Raw genomic sequence first — 8,523 nt, forward strand, 5'->3', positions numbered from 1 at the left:
CAGTGCTCTGGAGATTGAGCGGTCTTGAGTCAAGTTGGAAGATGAATCTTGTCGTCTATCTGCTGGTGTTTCTGTGCTGCGGCCTGAATTTGACCCAGGTCAATCTGGAACCTGCCGAGACAGAACAGGACACAGAAACAAAGTCCCTCTGCTATCCTGACCTGTGTGATCTACTGGGAGAGTTTGGTGCCATGAAAGGAAAACTGGGTGCTGCAGAAACCAGGCTGAAGGACACCGAAAACCAGGTTGAGGAACTGAGGAACAGGGTAAATAGAAACTTTTGCTCTGATTGGTTTAGAGATTTTAAAGAATAATTTATTTAGGAAAGTGAGTACTGAGGTTGTGTCAGATCCACAAAATATATAATAAGGAAATATTTTTACAAAATAATACGGATGTGAATGTTTTCTTCCTTATAGAAAGGACAAAAGTAGCATTACAAATATCAGCAACGCCCAAAAATTCAGAGGGAAAGAGATAATTTAAGACTCACACTCACCTACATGCTTAGTTTGGGTGTGAAAATCAAATAAAATGAGTCATGGGTTCAAAAATGTCCACAACTATTTCCTGGAAACAAGATTTCTCTGTAGAAATAGACTAACACTGCTGACACAACTCCATTTGCACTGTTGCCTGTATAAGAGTTGCCCAACAGTTGCCCACATCCTAAAATGTATCACATGTATGGCTATTTTACCATAGATGTATTCTAATATGCCATGCCTATTTTTCAGGGACTGTTTTCTGCACCTTTACTTTGAAACATAAAAACTTAAAAAGACAGTTATTTGCTGCTCAAAAGCAACAGTGACTTGGGAAAACTTTCATCTCGTCTGCTCAGTGGCCTCTGAGGACCCCAACTGACCGACTGGAGAAGTACACACCAATGTAAGCAGCAGGGTTATAAGCAGGGACATGTTAAGGCACAAATATAGGATGCCAGTTGAAATAGGATACTTATGTCAGTTGTGTTGTGTTAAAAACTCTTTCAGGGAAGTTTTTCTCTGGGAATCCTCTACAATGTGTGCCATTTTCTGTGTTTATGAAAGAATCACCTGCAGGCAAGTTTTGGATTTTTTTTATTTTTTTTATTTTTTTTATCTCTCAACAAAATAAGCACTGTGGAAAATCCCCACTAGACCCCAGCCTACCTGACTTCCTCTTTGAGTAGGCGGAGCCCCGTTGTCTACATATGCAAACAGGTCCAAACCCTTTGGACAGAGAGGCAGACTGCAGCCTGGTGGATTGTTCCTCCTTATTAGTTTGGATTGTGTGAATGATCAGTAAGTTCAGTTTATTTATCTGAGGATAATTCATTCTGTTTAGCAAATGTATGGTTTGTTTCTTGATGTTTGTAATGGCCATTTATTTCCTGATAATTGTTATTGTTTGTTTAATTAGAATGTTTGATCATGCCACTCAGGTTGGTAGGCCTGTATATATAGATCCTGCTGAATTAATGATCTATTGTAAAAAAAAAAAGGAATATTTAATGTTGTTGTTGAAATACTTTGAAAGTGTGAACAGCTTATTGATTTTTGTTCTCCTTTGTTCTGTTACCAACCGATCCAAGCTAAAGCAAATGCTCTGCCTGTAATAAAATGGTGGAACAGATCCTCTGTGTCAAGTGCTCATCTGTCCTGACAGACGACCCACTGAGTCGATCACCGTTCCTGGAGTCGGTAGCGAGTTAGGAGATACACTCAAGTCATCATTCCAGTCATAATATTTTACAAGCACTATTAAAAATGCATTGGACATATTTTACAGTGTGGAATATTTCCAGTAGGGCTCAACATCATTTTATTGATGTTTCCCACAACACATTTACACCAACAATAAATAAGCATTACAACAATATGTGAGCAAAACAGAGGACATTTATGCATGAGGGGAAAAACCCCAAACTGGTCAGATCAAGATTCCCACACTCACTCGGACATCAACTGAAGGACTTTTAAATGTCTTTGGTGAAATTCAAGGAATGCACATTAGGGTGTTTTGGGGGTTAGACATGACGTTGGTCAAAAGTAGAAATCCAGAGGCTTCATGTTTTACTTATGATCTTGTGGAGTCAACACATCAGGGTGAAATCCTTCATCTGAAAACTGAACACTGCTGCTATATCAATGCAATTCATGTGTAATAATAATCTAAAGTGTTGATGCTAGGACGGAGAGAAGCTAATAAGAGGCTGATAAAAACAAATCAAGTCATCCACTCATTTTCAAAAGCTTTCAAAAGCTCCTATTTTATTTTTCTCAAATCCACAAACTTTTGAGGGTTTTCAAGGCCTGGGGGAAGTCAAATGTGGGGAGCAGGTGTACGTACACATGGCTGCAAATACACACATTAGGGGAACCTGGTATGGTCATACTACCTTCAGTGTTTTTTTTTTGCTCCGTCAAGTGTGAGAAACGATGACTCCCGAATGATTTGCCTCTTTGTTGGGATACATATGCAATAAATGGCAATATACATAATCTATTCATTAATGCCTTAAGATTTAATACCCAGAAATCCAGAAAAGCTGCAATCAATGATTCATTTTATTATTACCATTACAATTTAAAGTTAAATCACACAAGACTCTGTTGTTCATTTCCACAGCAATAAATGATCTGAAGCAGAGTCTGATGAGACTTGTTCAAGTCATGTTTTATTTACTGCAATATGTCATGAAGCTGATACAGTTTTTTACTGTGAAACGGATGCATTTTTGTGTGAAAAGCTGCGCACATTACATTGTTCATTTGTTCGTATGTAACAGAAGTTTGTGACATAAAATTTTGCTCCAAATTATACACTAAACATGATTTTTCAAGGGTTCTTTATGGGCTATGGTCTATACAACTATTTGAAAACAAGAAAACAAGAAAACATCAAACCTCAAATCAAATTGTTCCTACAAAAATGTTTAATGTGTAATTATTCAATAATTCAATGTGTTGTGTTTAAAAATAAAAATATCTGATCATAAAAAATGTGTTGTGTTTATATTACTTTTACAAATAAAAATATGTGATAATAAACAAACAAATCTAAACTAACAAATTTCAAATCCTATTTTTTCGCCAAGATGGACAGTCAATTTGAGTAATGTCATTGTGTATTCTACGTAATGACGCAGTTTTACGTCATTACGTAATGACGTCATCACGCAATGACATCACAACGTCATTTAGCAACTTTTAGCAACAAATCGACCTGCCTGTAGCAACTTCCCCTGAAAATTAGTTGGCAACACTGGTCAGGACACTAATGAGCCTGACGACCGAAATCAAATGCGTACCGTCCCAAAAATGTAGGGTTATTCGAAACACGATGCCCGCAGCGTTCAGCTTTGGGCTTTGGCCGCTGGTTGCGGTACCTCTCAAAATGGACAGGGCAGCAGAGGTTCTCAATAACATCACAAGCCACAGTCACATATCGGTTGGGTTTAGTTAAACTCTTAATAGTGCAAGACGGGCTGGACGTGTCCACTCTGACGACGTATACCGGCATGCGCCTGGCGCTGATGCACTTGTTCCCTACGTATCGAGTGCCGGAGCCACGGCAGATCTGCAGGACACTTTTTTGGTATCCTTTGTCGATGAAGGTCTGCAGCGGAGTTCTGCGGCAGAGCTTTTTCTTCTCCAGGTAGCTATAGAATGACATCAATAATACAATCAAACTGACTGTACAGAGTTATATCCACTGTAGAAGTCCTGCTGTTTTCAGCATGCTTGCTAAACTACTGCTGCACTGTTGCTCGATCCCCAATTTTTTTTTATAATTTAATGACTATTTGAAAATTCGAAAATCATGACCCATCCCTACTTAGGACAGCAGCGGGGAGACAAGCGGAAGGCGAGGAGGGCAGGTTAAACTGAGAAATGAAACGAGGCCTTTGATACAACACACAGCTGTTGCCATATTGAACCTGGGATCTTCTGCTAGTAAGAGAGTCTGTCTACCTGCCAGGCTATAATGACACACGATTCATTTGTAGGAAACCAAACTGACCCTTGCATCACAACCACATGACGCTGATATGTGACTAAAAATAAATGCTTCTTATTCACTCATTAATGTACAATCTAATGTGCAACTGTATTTTTTCCTGGCTTTTCCATGTCTGGTTTACTGTTTACTTCACCTTATCCACGCAGGCTGCGAATTTCTGTCAAAGTCCTCCCTTAGGAAATGCCTGTAGACAAACTGGTTGCATGCATTGTTGTTGCTGCTCTTCTGACAAGGCTCTCGATTGTACTGAGGTCGCGCCAAGCCGCTTGTCATGTTGTTGCCATGGCTACAGTTGACCACTCCCTGCCATGCTTGAACAAGAGCTAGAGGGAGGAGGATGGCGGTCAGAAGAGTGATGTTCATCCTGTGGAGAGAGAAGACAGACAAAGAGAGTGTTTTGGGGGGAGTCATTTGATGTTTCAAAATCAACAACAAATGAATAATTGACAACTGCTGTACATGCAGGATCTGAAATTAATCTAGCAGATTAATTAACATTAATCTAATTAATCATCATAAAATTAATTAACAGATTAATTAGCCAGATCTCAGTTACAGTCTTTGGTCGTTGCCTAGAAGTTTTGACCAAGAAAACTAAGCTATGTGTTCACACATAGTTCTCATAGTGATTTAGAAATGTATTGTTTTTATAGAGCAGCTAACTTTATTTGATATTAGGTTTTTAGCTATCAAGCTATCAAGTTTGATAGCACTAATTAGCTGGCATTGATCGAAAATCAATGGTAAAATGACTTCAGAGCTTGTCATCGACCCCAACGATGGATGCAACTGTTCTCCAGGCATAGTTTTTGAGATGTTTATTCCTGTAATCATTCAAATAAAAGTTGTAGAGAACTGGGAAGCTTTGAATGGCTGTAATCAATTTCTTGTCCTTTTTGCACTTGCAAGGCAGAACTATTGATCATGATATCAAATCACATTGGTAGGGAAACAAGGAAGTGCAGAAATCTGGCTGTTGATCATTGACGACCGCAAAAAGTTAAACCATGGCCAACTTTTGTCGCCCATGTTTGAACTAGCTAACTCTAGTTGAACAAACTTCTTCCTGATGCCTTCCCTGCTGCCTCCACAACTGCACCTTCACTGGCCCGTGTGACGCATACAGTTTGAGATCACGCTTGTTAACAGGAGCTTCCCTTTTACTGAAACAACTGTTGGTTGTTAGAATAGGGTTTTAGTGATAGTATGTTACTTATCGAGTCTACAAGGAACCAATGAGAACCTTCAGGACCTATAGGACCCGGACCTGGCTATTTTACATCAGTGAGGAGAAGCAAATAATCACCCTCAAAGAGCTAGTCTTGCCAAGGGAGGAAGAAAATATTAAGAGAAGGTATTCTTTAAATGCAGGTTAAAGAGTATATTTAATTCAGCTGTAAAAACAAAATCACAAACAAAATCAGATCGTAATAATATCTATTAACTCAATCAATAAGAATTTGAGGGAGAGAGAGAGAGAGTATTCTCACTTACTCTGAAAGCTGTCAGATCAGCCAGCCCAAAAAAAGAGTATGGAGAGAATCGATGTGTCTGGAGAGATTTGGTAACAGCTGATGCAAGGTTTCTGCTAGAAGCCCTCAAAATGTCTCCCCCTTTTTATACCTTCTCTCTCTCTTGCATATGTTTGATTACAACCAATCATCTCGTCCCAAAGCAAACAGCTTAATAGCCAATCATAACACAGCAAAATCATTCTACGATCATTACCACCAAATTTGTGAAGGTTAATGTATGTGCACACAAAGATATATCTAAATTAAAGCTGTAAGTGATTTTGTGTAACATGGCTAATAAAGTTATTTACTTTTGCTCTTTTATTCTTATTATATTTAATTCCCCAGCTGACATTGTTGAACCAAACAGTACGCAACAGCTAATTCTAGTAAATGGAGAAGTATGGTTTTGTGGGCAGCCATGTGTGAAGGTTTCAGGGTAGCTGTGAACGAGTGCAAGAAAATGTTAAGACATATGCACCAGGGCCCATGCAAGTAAAGCATGTTCAAATGCTGTTCTCAGATTAGAGGTCAGTTCTTCAGTTCTATTGAAGTCAAAGAATACATGATTCATAGCCCATCGAGCCATGAGAACTAGCAAAAACAGAAAAGACCAGTCATTAAACTAATAAAGTATATGTCTTTGATATGTGAAACCCACAAAATATTCTGTACTTAATATGTCAAGGGCTACATGCATGTTCTATTTAGTGTTCTTTGAATGTGACGATAATGGTCAATTACAACACTGTTAGGTTTCATATCAAAGATTTTTTTATCTGTAAAAATTAATCAGCTTTTTGTGATCTTGATGATAGACAATACAAATTTAATACATGTCAAAAATAATATAGTAACAAAATATCACCATCCCTCAAACCTGTGTTAAAGAACGGCAATAAACTAACAATAGGAACTGGCTTTCTGTTTTTTACTTATTGGCCAATCACAAACAGATTAGCATGTGCAAAGAGTGTTATTTTTTTTCACTGTGAAACTGATGTGTCATGTGCAACAGCTGTATTGCTAAACTAGCTAGCTTAAATGAAACAAAGCAATTGAAGGAGGGGATTTGCAATATGGCTTGGAACATACATTTTGTAAATTAAGTTTTGAACATCAGCTCAGGATAAAAAATGAGGGAATTAAGACCTACTCCTAAACTGGACATAATCCATTAGACTAACGGCGGATCACATTGCTTCAATGTGGATACCTACCCACAAGTGGAATGGCTAACAGGTAACAGTGCTGAATAAATTCTTTTGTTGGATCACCAGGGGGTAATAATCCTTGGATTACACATGGGTTTCATGAAATGAAGAATTTGTCAAGGGCCATGAAGAGGCATGGTAAATTCAAAAACCATCTAAATGCAGCAATCAAGCTAAAGCTGTTTGGGCGTGTGAGAATTGATGAAGCCCTTGGCCAGGCAGCAGCCATCGGGACACGGTCATAAAGGACACCAACCCAAGTGTCTTGGGTTGGTGTCTCAGCTGAAAGATCCTTCTCTTGCCTAAAATGAGTGAAAACCTACTTGCGCAATACCTGTGGACAAGGACACACCTGGGGAATATCTCTCTGGAGTCAACATTGACACAAGAGGTGAAAGGAAAGGGAACACTGACAGAGTCATAGACACCTTCGCTTCAAAGGACAGGAGGATGGACTTCTTGCACAAGTAATGGGGGAGTCTGATTGTTTTTTTTTTCTCCATCATGTTGGCTCGCTGAAGCCAAATGCATTATTTCACTGCCTTGTCATGCAAACAGAACTTCTTGTGGAGGGGATAAATAAATGGTAATTTTCTGTAAATTGTAACTATTGCACCTGTAGAGTATGTCTGTTTATAGTGGTAATCTCATAGTGAAATAGTACGATTTTGGGTTGTATTATTATTTGCGTGTTGCCCATTTGCTGTGGTTGTAGGTGACCATGATATCTTCTAGGTACATGACTGGTGGTATTTATAATTTACTGTCTGTCTCGAGTCTCTTTTGGGTGAGACTTAGGTCGTTTTTGTAAGTGATGCTTTGAAACAAATGGGGCCTTTTACACCAATAACATGTAAATATTTATTGAAGCATTGTGTGCGCACTCACAGGGAATCCACATGAACACAGGGAGAACAAACTTCATGCTGAAAGTGTTAGGTATTGAACCCAGGACCTTTTTGCATTATTCTCTCTTTATTTTAAAATTAAAGACAGCAGAGGTTCTTTCTGTAGATAGATAATTCAAGTCACAACCATATATCAGTAACATTGAATTTCTTTACTGTATTTCATCATACTGAGCATTTCTACATCAGCATTGCCCACCGAACACAGTGAATGTTTGAACATTATAGAAACCCTGCAGTTTAGTCTGTAGAGCTGTGACAGTCAGAGCCTGCACTGTACCATTTTGATCAGGCCCAAGGTAACGAGAAGAGTGATAGGTCCCATTATTGTCACGGTAACAATAAGCACTCCAATAATACCTAGCCTCCATAACATGCCCTGCAGCAATCTTTTGATTTCCAGGAGCCACACCAGTAACTACATAGGAGTTGGGGTGTGTACGTAGGATGTTAACCAGGTTCAGCTCGTGTACCCTCCACCGGCCACGGTTGAAGGTTTTGTTCTGAGGGGCAGCGTTGGTCAGGGTGAAGGTGGCCTGCATGGCACATTGAGTGGCGGTATGGGACACCGGGTAGAGGTGGCCCTAGAGGTGTTTTTAATCCTTATTATACAATGTTGAATGGCTGCATCTTCAATGTCTGCATGTGGTTACTTTAAACCTAAATTTAATGTAATCCTGTTGCTCCAAAACATCTTAAAACAATTTCATCTTTGATCAGTTGAATCACTTGAGCTAGTTTAACTATCAAAATAGCAGCATTTTGAGGTGGCTGGAGCAAAATGAGAGAGTTCCACAAAGTAAAAAAAAAAAAGACGGACTGAACCCAGTTAAATTTTATGATTATGAAGAATCTTTAAAAGTCCCATATTTTACCAGT

The 8,523-nt window shown here is 38.9% G+C and overlaps 1 long non-coding RNA gene across 1 annotated transcript; it reads right to left on the reverse strand.

Moving 5' to 3' along the window:
* Positions 1-2,434: 2,434 nt before the first annotated feature.
* Positions 2,435-5,589, reverse strand: LOC139643841 (uncharacterized). Its single transcript, XR_011695110.1, has 3 exons — positions 5,503-5,589; positions 4,142-4,372; positions 2,435-3,646 (listed from the first exon to the last, which is right to left on the reverse strand). It is a non-coding gene; the product is annotated as an uncharacterized lncRNA (long non-coding RNA).
* Positions 5,590-8,523: the final 2,934 nt, after the last annotated feature.

Source organism: Centroberyx affinis, unplaced genomic scaffold (genome assembly GCF_046629955.1).
Source record: "Centroberyx affinis isolate AG114_WGS23_722 - 3 ecotype Tasmania unplaced genomic scaffold, CSIRO-AGI_Caff_v1 ptg000053l_1, whole genome shotgun sequence".
Classification (NCBI taxonomy): Eukaryota; Metazoa; Chordata; class Actinopteri; order Beryciformes; family Berycidae; genus Centroberyx; species Centroberyx affinis.